The sequence below is a fragment of the Herpailurus yagouaroundi genome, unplaced genomic scaffold, assembly GCF_014898765.1.
Source record: "Herpailurus yagouaroundi ecotype Mexico unplaced genomic scaffold, PumYag 28, whole genome shotgun sequence".
Classification (NCBI taxonomy): domain Eukaryota; kingdom Metazoa; phylum Chordata; class Mammalia; order Carnivora; family Felidae; genus Herpailurus; species Herpailurus yagouaroundi.
This window is the reverse complement of record NW_024412376.1, coordinates 121,777,393-121,795,884: the sequence shown is the minus strand read 5'-3', so window position 1 is coordinate 121,795,884 and position 18,492 is coordinate 121,777,393. Positions and strand designations below refer to the sequence as shown.

Genomic DNA, 18,492 nt, shown 5'->3' with positions numbered 1-18,492 from the left:
GACTCTCTCCTGAACCCTGCTCTTCTTTCAGTGACTCCCATTGGTTGAATGCACCTGGAAAATAGAGTGGAAGAGATCTTGACTGATGCAGACCATAAAGTTTAGCAAGCAAAACACAGAGAAGGGTTAGGCATAGTTCTGGAAGAGTAAGTGGAGAAAACCCAGCACAAAGCACAGACTACTTATGTTTTTGACTAATAAATGAATTCTTTTGGATTCACTTACTTTCATTTTGTTCTTTTAGCTACAAATATATAATTTTGTTCATTAGAAAACAGCCCTACAAGTTCTTTTGAGGTTGAGACACAGAAAAGTTTGCTGCTTTATTGCCCACAACTGGAACATAGGCACCATGAGGGTGGGGAATTCCCTGCTCCAATCCTGTGTTAGCTTACTAGGGCTACTATAACAAAGAAGCACAAACTGGGTAGCTTAAATAACAGGAACTTGTTGCCTCACAGTTCTGGAGGCCACAAATCTAAGATTAAGGTGTTGGCAGTGTCAGTTCCTTTTGAGAGCTGTGAGGAAGAATTCCTTTCCATGCCTCTCCCCCTGCTTCTGGTGGTTTGCTGGGACTCTTTGGTGTTCTTTGGCTTGTAGAAACATCACACCAATCTCTTCCTTTATCTTCACAAAGTTCTCTGTGTTGTGTGTGTGTGTGTGTGTGTGTGTCCAAATTTCTCCTTTTTATAAGAATACCTTTAAAAAAATTTTTTTTAACGTTTATTTATTATTGAGAGACAGAGCGAGATAGAGCGTGAGCAGGGGAGGGGCAGAGAGTAGAGGAGACACAGAATCCAAAGCAGGCTCCAGGCTCAGAGCGGTCAGCGCGGAGTCCCACGCGGGGCTTGAACTCACAAACCACGAGATGATGACCTTAGTCCAAGTCGGACGCTTAACCAACTGAGCCACCCAGGAGCCGCAAGAATACTTTTTTTATATTGGATTGGGCCCACCCTACTCCAGTGTGACTTCATCTTAACTGATTATATCTACAATGACCCTATTTCCAAATAAAGTCACATTCTAAGGTTAGGATTTCAACATATGAATTTTTGGGAATGCAATTCAACCCATAATAGATCTTAATGCCTAATACAATGTATGGCCTGGAAACCTATGAAACCCTATTTATCTATTTTTAAAAATTTGGGGAGTGTTAAATCTTACACCTTATACATTAATTCTACATCTGATTCTCTTCAAAACTATTAATTTAAGAAATTTGAATTAGTATCAGAAAATAGCGTCTTCTATTTGCCCCTAATGATTAATTAGCAATAATAAGAGATACGTACTACATTGGGTAATAAATCATTTTACTAAGTTCCACCTATGGTAGTGCCCACTCAGCCAGTTTCAGAGACAGATAGAAATCTCTCAAGCCCATAAATGTCATTCTGATCTCTGAATGATCAGTTTACTTCCTGCATCATGAGGTTTGATTAAAAAATTATTGCTTGAAGCTCATAAAACAATCCAATCACTTTCAAATCTAATTTTTATATTTTTCCCAGTGATAATCTGTGCATAAGAACAATTAAGATCATTTTTGCCAACCACCCTCTGAGTCATTTACCCAAGTTAATTTCATTTGCCATCCTGCTACTTCCTACTCTTAAATCCATCTTTACTTTCTAAAATCTATGAGCCGCTTTTTCTTTTCCAACATCTAAAATTTATAGGAAACTTTTTTCCCCATTAAACACTGTCCAACATTTTTGAACATGGAAAAAAAGACTATGATATTTTCAATTTCCTCCTCTAATTTTCTCCTCTGCCAAATCTTGAATAGCAATAATGTGTTTATAAAGCCTTTCTGCAGGAGCCCACCCATAGTACCTGACAGAGCAGTGCTGTGTAGAGAGCCCTGGAATTGGAGCCCAGTTCCTGAGTTAGGAATTGTATTAGGAATTTACGTATTAAACAAGGTAAGGTTATATATCACTATGCCTAAGCAAGTATTAATTTTGTTTTCTGTAGTCATTTAGCTGTTATTTGATCCTTTCATCTTCACTACAGCCCTATTATAAACTTCATTTAATAGATGAGGAACTTTTTAGAAATTAGTCAATCTGCATGAAGGCATGACTCAGTAGTGGTAGGAGAGTTAGGATTAGAACTACAGCTGTGTTCCTTCAGAGCCCACCATCATTTCTACCATCACCTACTGTTCAAGATCAATTCAACAAAGTAGCATGCTGGGCCCTCCTCTAACCACATCTTATTTTTCTGCCTTGAACTCTCTTTGCCCAGATAACTAGGTAACTCCTACTCATCCTTTGGGATTCTTCTTTCACATCCATTATGCAGTAATACCTGCCTTGTTCATACTTGTCATTTCTCCTTGGTGAAATTTATTTCATTCATAATTTCCCAAGGTTTTATGTCTATCTTCCTCATAAGGAGGTAAACTCTCTTAGGGTAGGGAGTGTCTCTGATTTCTTTACCACCAAATCTTCAGCACAAAGTTCTCTTCCTGAGTGGGAACCATATGTGTTCCTTGATACACAGACAAATGAGAACACATATGTCACTATGTTTGTCTTGCACAGAGCCCAGAAGACAAAGATACAGTCCTGCAAGTTTTATGCACAATAAGTCTCAAAAACAATTCAGAGAAAAACAATTAGGATTTGTAAAGGAAGCACCTCTTTCTTCTCAAATATTCTGAAAATTTATACAGGAGATAATAGCATAATGTGTACTTTAGAGGCCATTTAGACTCATGAAATGCTATAAAAACACATATACATATATAAAACATGATATGCTTTTCTACTAAGCTATAAAAAATTGATGCATTTGATTAAAATAAGAATTAGTGCCAAAAGATACTAGCTTGGGGTAATATTTTCAATTTTAATTGGAATTTTTATTGTTCACAGCATATGTTCTTACAAACATTGAACCTATGCTTTACATCTTCCATTTTAGAGATCATAGTTTATTTACTAGATTAGACATATTTAAAATTCACCTTATTAAGGTTTTAATGCAAGCGTGAATCAGAAAAAAAGATATAAAATGGTTTTCATTTAAGCATATCAAATTATTTCTTCATAGTAGAATGCATACTTATTACTGATACTTATTGATACTTATTACTATGGAAAACCCGTAAGTATTAGCTCCTCAAATTTTTGTCCAATAAATTGTAGTCAAGTGGTTCTCCCACCTTCTGAACTTCAGAATTATTTGGGTGGCCATCTTAACACAAATGATAGCACTCCATTTCTGGAGATTCTTCATATGTCTGAAATTGAAGCCCTGAAATCTACATTTTGAGGAATTCTCCAGTGATTGAGATTTTCACATGGGTTTGGAAACAACCAAAATCTTCAGTAACAACAATGCAAATATTACTTTATTTCCTGGATAAGCCACTTCTTTTTTTTTTTTTAATTTTTTAATGTTTATTCATTTTTGAGAGACAGAGACAGAGCATGAGTGGGGAAGGAGCAGAGAGAGGGAGACACAGAATCTGAAGCAGGCTCCAGGCTCTGAGCTGTCAGCACAGAGCCTGATGCGGGGCTCGAATTCACAAACTGCGTGATCATGACCTGAGCTGAAGTTGGATGCTCAACCGACTGAGCCACCCAGGTGCCCCCTGAATAAGCCACTTCTTAATAATACATTAGTAACTTGGGAAGATGAATTATTTCAAACAGCAGTCACTCAAACTTTTACCATTCTTTTTCCAAACAAAATATAGGTGTTGGGAACTTTCATCATCCTTAATTTAAATAAAATTGGACATAAGGGTAGGCAGTAATCTTGGGGGTGAATTTAAAATAATGGCACACAAGTGCCATATTTTATACACTGAAACTATATTTCAAAGTACAGTAGGAGGCCACATAAAACTCAATTTGCGTCTTATACATATCTTTCCTCAACATGTGGTTTTCTTTTAAAAGCAGAATAAAGATTCATGACCAGAAAACTGAGCTAAAAACAGGTATGATGAGTATGTAATTTTCAAATCTTAATTTTGCTATTTCTTAACCTAAATCCCAAATTACTTTCAAAAGCCTCCATTACTCCTGTATTATATAATGCTTCGTTTAAGAAGCCAAGTTTTGGGAAAAAAACTGTAGGAGAACTTTACTTAGAGCCATTATGCATGAATACAAAGACTACCTTAGCCAAACTTCACAGAATTGGTCTACAAAGAGATGGAGGTGGAATAGGAGAGTGAGAGAGAGAGCGTGCTTTTATTTCTTATGAATGACTTTTTTTTTTCTTTTTGAAATGCTATATTTAACTGTGAAACCATTTTCCAGGTCCCAACAGTATTTGTGTGAGCTAGAAGTTCAACAAATGTTTTTCTACAGCAGTCTTCAAAGTGTCTGATAGAAGTGTTAACAATGACAGAAAAGGCAGTTTAGAGTGGTGTTTACCATGATAGGGTGACATTACAGACATAGCTAGTCAGGATGAAGCTACATGCAGATCACATATTATAGTTGGCTTGAGGACAGATGGTTCTTCTCTTGAACAGAAATCAGAAAATCTGATGGCTCATCTTTGTCTGCCAAGTTGGGTTAATTTCTAAATATCTTCATGACTGAATTTTCTCTCCTAAAAATCTAGAATGGATAGGTTTGATTTACTTTGGAAGTTGGGGGTGGGGGGATGAGTGTGCATACTCATTTCTTAGTTTTTCAAGTTTTATACTGTACAATATTAGGAAATTCATGATAGTTTTGAGAACCAGGAAAGAGGATACTTCCTTAATATTTTCCAGTTTTCACTTTAATTGGAAAAACAGTTTAGTTTTTAGTTTCCAAACACTGTTCCAGCAGTTTGATTTGTCACATAATTACAGCACAAAGCACATACATTAGGGAGGTTTGAATCAGTATTTCAAATAGTCCTTTGACAATGGTGGATTTAACATTTGAGATTTCAACAATTCTCCAGTGACCCTAAGGTTGTGTCATGCAAAAATTTATTATTTGGATTAAGCACAGGTTTGAACTCCATGTGTTGAGACACTAGAGCCTCTCTCTGATATAGACACTTAGCCAAGTGGAACTCAGGTGCTCTTTGGGCTTCTGTTCATTGTCACTACTAAAATAAATGACTTGAGGTCCCAAACACTTTACACTTCATGAAAAAGTAGATAAAAACCAATTTTGTACACGTGGAAGAGGTAATTAATTTGAAATCTACATATAGGAAAAATGTGCTTTTTCCTTGGAAGTGAGGTTTGAAAAAAACTGAGTCTGTAGTCCCATTTCCACATTTATGAAGATACCAAGATTTATTGTCTTCTGAATGTCAAGATTTATCTTTTGAATGTCAAATATCTCAGGTTTGAGTCTCTACTTCGATAGGATGAAATTTATTGTTTCTTCTCATGAAAGCTGTCATTGAACTTTGTAGCACTTTTAATTCAAACTTAAAGATGAGGAGTAATTTAACCTTCCTCACTATCCTCTCTTTTCCTGCATTATGCTACCATTTGAATGGTAAATTTTAATAACATGATCCATAGGGCTCAATTCCTCAGGCAACTCTCTCCTCTATCCTACTCTCAATAGAAAAATCTAGTCACAAAGAGGTTCATTTGAAGCTATGGCTATTAAACGTGCGTGCATATGCACACACACATACACACACAAGGATTTAAAAATTTTAAAGAATTTATGGGGTTTAATGTGGATAACTTTGAAGAGTTAAGAAACTATGTATTGAAATGTGCCCTTATGGTATTCTAGCTGGAAGGACTGGAAGACAAGAATTTATGTCCATGCCCAAATCACAAAAAATAAAAAGTAAAGAAATTTATATGAAAAGGAGAAATCTATAGGAGCAAGTTACAGTGATGCAGAGGAGAGAACTAAGTTTTGAAGCCTTATTCTAGATAAAGTAGATGTGTTGTATTTATAAGAATGAGTGACAAGCAGCTATCATTAGGTTTAATGGAGGGATCTGATTAGGAAGCATGTGGATTCTGAAGTAATCTTGAAATAAAAAGTACATATATGAATTAAAAATGATTAATTCAGGTGAAAATCTTATAGAGTTATAGCAAAATTTATGAAAATCATCTTTCCAAACTTTTGGAAATGTCTTTCCCATCCACCAGTCTTCTATGCTACTTAAGATTCCTCTTTGGCATTTATTTATTTATGTATGTATGTATGTATGTATTTATGTATTTATTTATTTTTAATATATAATTTATTGTTATTAGCTAACATACAGTGTTTACAGTGTGCTCTTGGCTTCGGGAGTAGATTCCTGTGATTCATCACGTACATACAACATTCAGTGCTCATCCCAAGTGCCTTCCTCAATGCCCATCACTCATTTTCTCCACCCCCCACCCCCATCAACCCTCAGTTTATTCTCTATATTTAAGAGTTTCTTATGGTTTGCCTCCCTCTCTGTTTGAAACATTTTTTCCTTCCCTTCCCCCATGGTCTTCTGTTAAGCTTCTCAAATTCCACATATGAGTGAAATTATATGATATCTGTCTTTCTCTGACTGACTTATTTCACTTAGCAAAATACCCTCCAGTTCCATCCACGTTGTTGCAAATGGCAGGATTTCATTCTTTTTCATTGCCAAATAGTATTCTATGGTATATATGTGTATATACACATATATATCACATCTTCTTTATCCATTCATCTGTTGATGGACATTTGGGCTCTTTACATAATTTGGCTATTGTTGATAGCACTGCTATAAACATTGAGGTACATGCACCCCTATGAATCAGCACTCTTGTATCCTTTGGATAAATTCTTAGTATAGCTATTGCTGGATCATAGGGTAATTCTATTTTTAATTTTTTGAGAAACCTCCACACTGTTTTCCAGTTTGGCTGCACCATTTTGCATTCCCACCAATTGCATTCCCCTTACTCCACATCCTTGCCAACATCTGTTGTTTCCTGAGTTGTTAATTTTAGCCATTCTTACTGGCATCAGGTTGTATCTCAATTTGGTTTTGATTTGTATTTCTCTGATGATGAGTGATGTTGAGCATCTTTTCATGTGTCTGTTAGCCATTTGGATGTCTTCTTTCTTTGGCATATCTTTAAAATTAAAGTTAATTAATATAAAGTTTTGTTATCTTTGATGTAAGTAGGCTTTCAAAACACCAAGATGAGGGGTGCCTGGGTGGATTAGTCATTTAAACATCCTACTTCAGCTCAGGTCATGATCTCGCAATTTGTGAGTTCAAGCCCCGCATTGGGCTCTGCACTGACAGCTCTGAGCCTGGAGCCTGCTTCAGATTCTGTGTTTCCCTCTCTCTCTTCCCCTCCCCCATTCATGTGCGCTCTCTCTCTCCTCTCTCTCTCTCTTTCTCAAAAATAAATCAATATTAAAAAAAAAAAGAACACACACACACCAAGATGAGTGTTTCGGTAAATTATTGGCAGAGAGAAAGAAAAGGAATTGAGAAAGGAATATTAGAACTTCTTTTGAAGAGTGATAAAGAACTATAACAACAACATTAATAATGCAGAAAATCAAAGAATAGGATTAAGGCAGAAATAAATGACAGAAATGTAATAAACGTGCATGATCGAGTGGACTTCTGTGCAACTTACAGGAGATATTAAAAAATTAAGGAAATTTGCCACATAGTTTCAATTACTGAGCTGAGAAGTTAAAAAAATGAGCTGGAGGAATGAACAGAGAATAAATGAAAGGATTTAGAATGCACGGAAGGAGGCAAAGAGATGGCAAAACAATGTAAAGTGATTGGCTTAATGGTAGGTATTAAAAAAAGAGTACATTAGAAAATGACAAGTGCTGGGGCGCCTGGGTGGCGCAGTCGGTTAAGCGTCCGACTTCAGCCAGGTCACGATCTCGCGGTCCGTGAGTTCGAGCCCTGCGTCAGGCTCTGGGCTGATGGCTCAGAGCCTGGAGCCTGTTTCCGATTCTGTGTGTCTCTCTCTCTGCCCCTCCCCCCATTCATGCTCTGTCTCTCTCTGTCCCAAAAATAAATAAACATTGAAAAAAAATTAAAAAAAAAAAAAAGAAAATGACAAGTGCTTCATCACGTATGACTGAACAAAGTTACACTTCCCCTAGGACTGTATATGAGGATGTTTATAGATTCAAAGCAAGTCCAAACAAAGCCAAGAGATACAGAAAAGCCTACAGAACTATGAACAGGAGATGCAAGTAAGTGATAGGAGTTTGTGCAACGTAGGCCGATGACTAGTAGATGAAACAAGGAAAAAAAATAATGTAGCAAATTTCAAACATGTAGCAAATTTCAATACTATGAATACATGTTCATAGTATTGCTATGTATTTCAGAAGCAATACATAGATTGCTTCTGAATCTGGAACACTTCTGACCAGTGAGGCAACTTAAAAAGGAAAAAGGTGAACATCTCATCCTTTTAGACTTCACCAACTGATGTGTGGAATCAATTATCCATTTGTTTTATAAGACTCATTAAACTAGTCAATACTGTACAAGTTTTTCTGGACTTTTTGTTCTGTCTATGGCCTGAACACTTCAGAAGAGTTTTAGGTGGGAATGAAAACCAGAGAGCAAGATCCTCTGAGTTACTCATTTCTTGCCATTCTTTTCATCCGTGAACTGCCTCCAGGTTTTTCTAAGGCTTCTGCTAATTTAGGGCCAGCTATAATGTAAATGATGTTGCTAGAGGCAGTTAGTTAGGTTCTAACAAGATGCCTGGAGGTCAAAAAAGAGGAAGTCATAGCCAGCTATTGGGAGTCAGAAGCCTATCCTGGCAGCACTCCAAAACAAAGCCATAAGAAGTTGGATCAACCAGACAGGCCCAGGGTGGCGGTTGCCATGTCAGGAAACCAGCGACCAAGTAAGGAAAGAAACAGCTTGCAAGAAATCCCTGTCTCAAGTTATGAATATTCCTCCCCTTTCTTAACAACTGCCCATTAAAGACAGAAACCCAAACCCCAGGGCACGCAGCTCTCTCTCTTACCTGCTCTCACAAATCAAGAGTGTAATGAAGGGGCGGACCTACGCCGGCAGACCACGCTTCCACCCCTTGAGTTACAGGATTCCGACCCTTCCCCAGCCAATCGGCTGAGGCCACAGCCATTACCTCACCAACTGCCCCTAGACCCCAATAAAACCTTTGTGCTTTTGAAACTCACTCTCTCTCCCCGGTATCTCACCGCTGTGTCTGTGCAGGTAGGGGATTGAGCTCGAGCTAGCTCGAATAAAGGCTCTTTTGCTTTTGCATCGGACTCGGCTCCCTGGTGGTCTTTGGGGATCACGAATTCTGGGCATAACATGTACTTTCGCTTTAATAATCTTTCCGGCTTGTGTGGCTCACCCGCTGTGTTGTGTCTGTCCTTGAATTCTTTCACAGGAGGAGAACAAGAGCCTACTGTGACATCTTTGGGATGGGCTGGGTGGAAGGCCTCAGGGCCCAGGGGTGTCCCCAGTCTACTTGGCAAGAGGGTCTTCCTCATCTTCATTTTGGAAGGATTAGAGACACAAAAACATAGTGGTACACATCCAAGCTCTAACAAACACATCATTTTTAGGTCTGATCAAATATGCTACCTAATTCTTGAGACATTCCTTGAATAGTTAGCCTGCATGAATCAGATTCTCCCTTTCCCACCCTCTCTTGTACCTACATTATGACCACATTACAACCCTTGAAAATATAAATGATATGAAAAAGTAAAAAGCTATGTAACTATAGTCCTGGCAAAACAACTAATTGAAATTAATTTCATCCCTGATCTTATGCAGAAACACATGCAATTTTTAAAAATTTTATTATTATTTCTTACTGAAGTATAGTTGACATACAATGTTAAATTAATTTCAGGTGTACAACATAGTGATTTGACAATTCTATGTATTACACACAGTGCTCACCACAATAAGTGTAGTTACCATCTGCCACTGTACAAAGTTCTTAACGATATTGGTGACTGTAATCTCTGTGCTGTACTTTTTATTCCTATGACTTATTTACTTCATAAATGGAAATTTTTTCCTCTTGGTCTTCTTTACTTATTTTGTCCATTCCCCCCACCCTCTCTGGCAACTAACAGTTTGTTCTCTGCATTTGTAAATCTTTTTCTATTTTGTTATTGTTTGCTTGTTCATTTGTTGTTTTTTTTTTTTTTTTAGATATCACAAACAAGTGAAATCATGTGGTAGTTGTCTTTTTCTATCTGACTTATTTCTCTTAGCACAAAATCCTTTAGGTCCATTCATATTGTCACAAAGTTTTACTTGAGTATTATCATAGCATGGACCACAATTTTACCCTGCTTCCTTTAACATAGTTTGTAATAATCATACACAATGCTGTGTCATATTTTAAATTTTCTTTTTGGTGGTCATTTAATATTTTATTTAATATTATGAAATGCTCAAAATAATTAATCTTTGGTGAAATGAAATTAAAAGTACATTGAGATACCACTAGGTAACCATAAGAATAACTAAAATGAGAAGGATTGGCAATATTAAGCTTTAGTGAGATTGAGGAACAACTGTAACTTTTACATATTGCTAGGGGGAATGTAAAATGCCACAAACAAATTATAAAATCACTTAGAAATACATTACAGAGTTTATAGTAGACTTAACTATATGACCCAGAGATCTCTTTTCTAGGTATTTACCTATAAGTGATAATCATATATATTTACATAAAGAGTTTTACATTTGTAAAAGTAAAACCCCAAACTCAAAACATCCCATATGCCCATCATCTGATAAATTAATGAACAAATGTTGTTTTGGCTACATAACAGAGTACTATTCGGTAGCAAAAGGGAACAAATTACTGATAAATTCAGCAACACATATGGAGTGCTAAAACATTATGATAGGCAAAAGAAGCCAAATATAAAATTACTTAATATTATCCCATTTGTAAGTGGTATTATTTTCTTGATTTAAAATGTCAATTTTTGGATGCTAAAAAATAGAAACGCAGTCAATTTTAGTGTATTGACCTTATGTTCTACAGTCTTGCGACACACATTTATAATGACTTTTTGTAGTTGTCTTGTATATTTCTTAGTCTGTAGAAGACAGACTCAATTATGTCATCTGAGAATGAAGAAAGTTTTACTTTGTTTCCTATCTGGATGAGCCTGGAATTTTCTTTTTGGGAAGTTTTAAAATCACAAATTCAATTTCTATAATATATATAGACCCATATATTGTGTAGAGACCTAATACACATAATAATTGATCTTTGAAAATTCGTATCTTTGAATTTGACCATTTTATCTGAATTCTTAATTTTTTTGACAAAATTATTTGTAACATTCTTTTATTTGTTTATTTTATTTTGCATGGCTGTAGTATTTACAGTGATGTCACTTTTTTCAGTCTGAATATTGGTGACTTTTTTTTTTTAAATCTTGACCTAAGATAAATGGTTATTTATTATTTTGAATTTTAAAGAAACATTGCTTGGCTTTGTTGATTTTCTCTGCTGCTTATCTGTTTTTTATGTCATTAGTTTATATTCTTATCCTTATGTTTTTCCTTCTGCCTACTTTAGGCTTAATATTCATTTGTAGTTTTTTAAAGTGGAAGATGAGATGTTTAGTTTGCAAAATTTCTTCCTTTTTAATATTGATGTTTAATGCTATGAATTTTCCTGTAAGCAGTGCTTTAGCTGCATCTCTAAGTTTTTAAATATTGTATTTCATTTTCCATCATTTCAAAATATTTCTGTTTTCTCTTTTAAGTTTTTTCTTTTACTTGTATGTTACTTACATGCGTGTTTCTCATTTTCAAATATTTGGAGATTTTCCAGATATCTTTTTTTTGTTAGAAAACAAACTCTGCTTGTTTTCATTCTTCTAAATGTATAGAGACTTTTAAAAATGAAAGTAGATTATCAATCTTATGTTTTATATGTTTTATAAACACTTGAAAAAAATTGTATTTAGCTATTGTTGAATAGAATGCCAATTATGTCAATTTCTTTCATGTTATTAAAATTCATGTTCTTACCAATTTATTTGTGGCAGGGGCACTACTTGTTTTATTGAATGAAGAGAGGAATATTGAAGCCCACAGATCTAATTGTGTCTTCTTTTAATTCTTCAACTTCCATCATTTTTGTTTCATGTATTTTGATATTTTGTTACTAGATGCATAGACATTTAGGATTATTATGACTTCTTAATGAACTATATCTTTTTCACTATAGGATGTACCTTTGTATCTTTTTGTTCTGAAGTCTACTTATCTGGTATTAATACAGCTGCTCTAGCTTTCTATTGATTAGTGTTTGTGTGGTATATATTTTTTCATCTTTTCACTTGTAACAAATTTGAGTCTCTGTATTCAATGTGGAATTCTTTTATTTATTTATTTATTTTTTAAATTTTTTTAACGTTTTTAAATTTATTTTTGAGAGAGACTGAGACAGAGTGTGAGCAGGGGAGGGGCAGAGAGAGAGGGAGTCACACAATCTGAAGCAGGCCTCAGGCTCCAAGTTGTCAGCACAGAGCCCGATGCAGAGCTCGAACTCACGAACTGTGAGATCATGACCTGAGCCGAAGTCGGACACTTAACCGATGGAACCACCCAGGCACCCCTCAATGTGGAATTCTTTTAATAGGATATAGTTGCATCTTGCTATTTTATTTATTCTGACACTCTCTTCTCTTTTAATTAACATATTTAGATCACTTAAAGTTCATGTAGTTTTGGTATAAATCTGAAATCTAGGTATTTGTTTTCTATTTTTCCATCTTCTGTTACTTCTCCTTTTTCTTCTTTTCTGTCTTTTTTCAGATTAATTATTTGTTTTGGTTTCATTTGTCTCTACTATGGGCATGTTAGTGATATATTTATTTAGTGGTTTCTCTCAGGTTTGTAATATATCTTTAACTTATCACAGTCTATAGTCAAATAATACCAAACCAGGTCACATATAGTGTGACCCCTCTTGACTTTTTTGATAATGTTGTCATGTGCTTTACTTCTACTCATGTTATAATCCTGACAAACATTCTTACGTTTGCTATACATCATTATCATCTTAAAATATTAAAAATTGAGAAAAATGGCTTTAGTATTTACCCACATAGTTAAAATTTCTTGCATTCATCATTTTTTGTGTAGATTCAGATTTATCTTTGGAATTATTTTTCTTTTGTTAGAATAACTTTTTTTTATGATTTCTTTCAGTACAGTTTCTGCTAGTGATGAGTTCTATCAGATAATTTTGTGTGTAGAATTGTTTTTGCCTTCAACTTTAAAACACATTTTCTCTGGGTATAAACTTATCATTGATAGTTTTTTTTTTCTTTTAACAGTTTACAGATGTAAATTTCCTTGTGTCTTCCCTAGACCATTACAAGAAGCCAGCTCTTGTTCTTAGCTTTTCTTTTTTAATGCAATGTGTCTTTCCTGTCCTGCAGCCACTTTAAAGGTTTTCTCTATGTCACTGATATTTTTTTTAGCAGTTTCATTATGATGTTTTATTGTATTTATTCTGCTCAGGGTAGCTGAGCTTCTTCAATCTCTATGGTTAGAATTTTCATTGGCTTTGATATTATGGGAGTTATTTCCTTAAAAAAAATTTTTTTTATTCACATCCTTATTTTTTTCTGAAACTCCAGTTACACACATGTTTAGCAGCTTAATATTTTTCTGTTGGACAGAGATCACTGGTGTGCTATTCAGACTTCTTTTTCTCTATGGGCTTTATTTTGAGTAATTTTATTGCTACACCTTCAAATTTATTGATCTTTTCTTAAGTGTCTAATATGATGTTAATCTGATATTTATTTAGTTAAAATATTGTATTTTTTATTTGTATAAGTTCCATCCCACTCTTTTTTTATAGCTTCTTTTTATTTTTCCGTCACATTCATGTTTCTTTTCCATCCCTGTGCATGTTTGTGATTTTATGGTTTTTTTTAAGCCTTTAATCACTGTCGTTTCTTGTTCTGCTTTTATTAATTGTTTCACTGGTTATAGGCCATATTTTTCTGCTTCTTTTAATTCCTGACAAGATTTTATTGGTTGATGAATATTATAAATTTTACCACTTCATATGGTTGGTTTATGAACCACTTCAGTCCTTTTGTGAACCCCAGCTATTATTTACCTACTAAATGGTTTCCAGTATTTTATTCCTTGGTCACATGGAATTTCAGCCTATGCTTATCCAGATTAGTACTCAACAAAGACTATAGATTTCTAGGACTCTTTCTCTAAGTAGCTCCCTTCATTACATTATTCTGTTCTACAAATGCTAGCTGCCTTAACCATGCTGAACTCTGTTCACTGGCTCTTCTCTCTTCAATTCTGTGAGGACACTGGGCTACATTTGTGTTGCCCTTTGTGATCTGCAGGCTGGAAACTGCCTCCATATAGTAAGCTTGGTCAATCGTAGAGTCTACCTCATCGGTTATCCTTCTCTCAGTGATCACAGTACTTTGCTGCCTGTTTTCCAATGCCTACAAACAAAAGCTTCATGTATTTTGTCTGATCTTCTAAGTTTCTTTTTTCTTTTTTCTTTTTCTTTTTTTTTATGGTGGAAGAGAAATGTCTATGGCAGTTAATTTTGCATGTGTGGAAGAAGAAATTTTTTCCAGAAATTTCATAAATGCATAATTCTTACTGTTCTGGTTACTATTACTCAGTAAAAATTATCCCTGAATATAGCACTTAAAACAACCATTTTATTTTGTCCACAGTTTTATATGTCAGAAATTTAAGGAGGTCTGACTACAAAGGTTTGCTTGAGGGTCTCTTTTACGGTTGCAATTAGGTATCATGAAAGTTCAAATAGATTGAATTCCAATAAGACTCATTTACATGGCTTGCAGTTGATGCTAGCTGCCAACGGGCCTCTCCAGCATAGTACTCTTGGTATAGAGTTTTTACATGGCATCTGGCTTCCCTCATAGTAACTATCCCACATGAATTGGGCATAAGTGTTATGGATTCTTATGATCTAGATTTGGATATTATATGGGGGTCACTTGTAATATATTGTACTGTTAAAGAACATATAATCCAGGTTCAAAGGGAGAAGAGGGGCGCCTGGTTGGCTCAGTCAGTTAAGCATCTGACTTCAGCTCAGGTCATGATCTCACAGTTTGTGGGTTCAAGCCCTGCATCAGGCTCTTTGCTGACAGTTCAGGGCCTGGAGCCTGCTTCAGACTCTGTGTCTCCCTCTCTCTGTGCCCCTCTCCCATTCACACTCTGTCTCTCTCTTAAAAATAAAGATTAAAAAAATAATAATAAAAAAAGAATTTTTTCCCTTACCTAATCCTATTGTTTCAGGTAGCCTCAATAACATCATTTATACTGTGAGAAAGAGAGAGGTGGGATGAGGAAGCAATGAAATAGTCAAGCTTTAAGAGGTAATCTAGAAAACAATTTTGCATGTAGTTTTTGGGGGTGCGGCAGAGGGGTAAGGATTTGATGAGCAACAAATAGAAAAGAACCACCAGCTTAAAAGGACAGAATTTGTTAATATTTGGTGATCTTTAAAAAAACGTAACTGAAAAGCCCTGGGATCCAGAGTGACTGCAAAATTTGTTCAGCTCCCAAGGAAGGCAGACATTTTTCATACTTAGTTACATAATGGACATTCAACAAGGAAATACTTCAAAGAAGGCCAAAACAGAGTTCTCAAAGAACTATTCTTTCCAGAAGAAAGATTTACAATATGAATGGAATATTCCCCTGTTCCCAGGTGTGGGGACTTTGCAGTGCCTGCCCAACAGGATTTTATCCTTTCTATAGACTAGTGACTGCTTTATGTAATCCAGTCCCTCTTTCCCATACGGGAGATTTTACTGGGGACTTCTTTTCCTACTCCACTACTGAGTATTTTGAGGGTGTTAAGAGGATAACATGTCAACCTAGGTTGCTGGGTCATAGAAAGATGCATCTGAACCGGATGGCAAGAAACGTACATCACTTGTAGTTTTTGGACATTGAACTTAAATGCACAAATGGATGAGCGTTCAGGGAGAAGATGAATGAGTACGATGTGTGAAAATAAGAGTGATATTTATAAAAGAACATTTACTTGATATTTTTATGAGAATAGAAGGTAGAGAGTAGCAGTAAGTTGTGTGTTTATCAAAACAAGTTCCTCTTGAACACACAACTAGATTAAATTCAGTCTGCCTTGCGGTTAGATGTGACCATGTGACTAAATTCTGGCTCATAGAATGGGACCCAAATGACCTAAGCTATTTCCTAACTTGACCTATGGAACTCTGCATAAATCTTATGTTTTCTTTTCCAATTTGAATTATTATTATTATTATTAGAGCCTTTCAAGGAATAAATAAGTGAAAGATCTGAGTCAATTGAATGACTGCATGGAAGGCTATGTAACTATAAACTTTTATAGGACTGGAATGTGAAAAGAAAAGACTTTATCACATTAAGCCCCTGAGAATTAGGGTTATTTCTAGTATAGCAACTAGAGTTACATTAAAAAATATGTAATCATTATAAAAAGGAGGGAGGGATGGCAGCTTTTAAATGTACCACAGAACCTATAGAAGCAAAAGAAAAAAAATTAAGATCTTAGATTCTCAACTCAAGCCACAATTAACAGGAGAACCAGAAAGTCTTTATGAATGTCCTAAAAGAATTTCTTATCTTTTATAATCTTAATAGGGCCAATGGGGCCTATAATCTGTCTCAAATTTATCCTGTGGGAAGCAGAATTACAGCATAGTTAATTTACTTGGCTACCTGGATCTCATGTTAAAGAAGTGGCTGAGAAAGGGTGGGCCTCTTAGGAATTAGAACAGGAATGTATGTATATATTCAGATAACCTTGACCACTCAAATTTCACTGAGCCTCTCTCCACACCAGAAGTACCCTGTTATAAACTCACCTAAGGGAAGCAACTTTCAAAAGGATGTTAATACCCCTGAAGGCATTCCACCAATCCTACTGGCCTTCAAATGTATAACAAAGGGTCCCAGAACACCTAAGGGGTATTAGTGTAATGGGTGATCTGGGGGAAGATGATTCTCAAATCTAAATAATTGCAAAATTTTATTCATTCCTATCAATAAAATCCCAGAAAGTATATGTGGAGGATCAATTATAAAAGGATTTGACCAAAGAGAAAAGAGCATAACATTGGACTGGGCTGAATTTACTTATATGGGTTCATTTTTCGTAGACTTAATAGATTCCATGTTTTAAATGAAGGAATGAGTAGTGAATCATATTGCTTTCTTGGTTGGTTGACTGAAGTCTGGAATAAATTATGACCTACATTAAATTAAGTCAAGATTTCAAATTTCTTTGGTAAAGTACAAAGAAAGGAATCCAAAGACTCCGTGGTAAAGGAAAATTGGACTGGATTTATCATATGCAACGCAATCACTTACTACCTCATTATATCCCACAAGAGATCTGAAGATACTCCCTTTATAACAGCACTGAGAAATATATTTCTGAGGGAATCTCAGCATCCTTTAAATTCCCTGTAGTAGTTTATTCAGTAAGCTGGGGATTGCCATTAGTATTATATGCCACCACTGAAATGGGTTAACAGGACCTTGATGGGACTTAACAGGGTTCAAGTCAGGAAATAGCTTAGGTAATTTGGTCCCATTCTGTGAGCCATAATTTAGTCACATGGTCATATCTAACTGCAAGGCAGACTGAATTTAATCTTGATGGGAGTGGCAGTACTCGACCAGGTAAAAAATAGATGTGATTACCAAATGGTAGCAAGATTCTGAAGCATGAAAGGGATTATGATACATTATTGTTGAAGATAAAGGGTCACATGTCAAAGAAATGGTGACTGCAGTTTTATAACCTTAAGAAACTGAATTCTGCCAACATATGAATGTTCATGGAAGCAAATTCTTACCTAGATCATCCAGAAAGAAACACAGCCCTGCCTTGATTTAAGTATTATGAGACCCTGAGCAGAGAATCCATTTATGCAGTGCCAGACTTCTGACCTCTGGAACTATGGGCTAATCAATGTACATCAGTTTAAGTCACTAAATTTGTGGTAATTTGTATATAGCAGGAGAAAACTAATTCATTATGTGATCCACCAAGCTCTAATGTCAGACTTATACAGTAGTACTCCATCAGCAAATGGAAATGTGTCCTGCTGGCATAAGTGTGAGTAAATCACTGTAATTTCCAAGGCACTTGCTACAGCTACAGTGCAACCTATCTCTTCCAGTTCCACATCTGGCCTCATGGAGGGTTTATCTATGATTAGCTGACTAAAAATAGCACATCAGGACCTTATTTACAGAAGGTTTCACATGTTATATTGGCAACAATCTGAAATATAGGCATTACAGTCCTACTCAAGGATAGCCAGGAAGGACTGGGGGATAGGAAGAATGGAATGGAATGGAATGGAAATACTTCTAATGAGCTGAACACCTATATGTTCAGTTCATGTTGAAGGAACAGTGGCCAGAGGTCTGTTTATGGGCAAGTGCTAATTTGGCTAAGTGATCAGTGTCCTGGAAAAATGCAATTAGAAAATTGTTGCCAAACAA

The 18,492-nt window shown here is 35.6% G+C and overlaps 1 long non-coding RNA gene across 2 annotated transcripts in view; it reads right to left on the bottom strand.

Moving 5' to 3' along the window:
• Nucleotides 1–9,015, bottom strand: part of LOC121035149 (uncharacterized) — a 30,412-nt gene extending 21,397 nt beyond the window's left edge. For both annotated transcript variants that reach the window (XR_005792773.1, XR_005792772.1), the window contains exon 1: nt 8,945–9,015. This is a non-coding gene — a long non-coding RNA (uncharacterized LOC121035149). The remainder of the gene's footprint in view (nt 1–8,944) is intronic.
• Nucleotides 9,016–18,492: the final 9,477 nt, after the last annotated feature.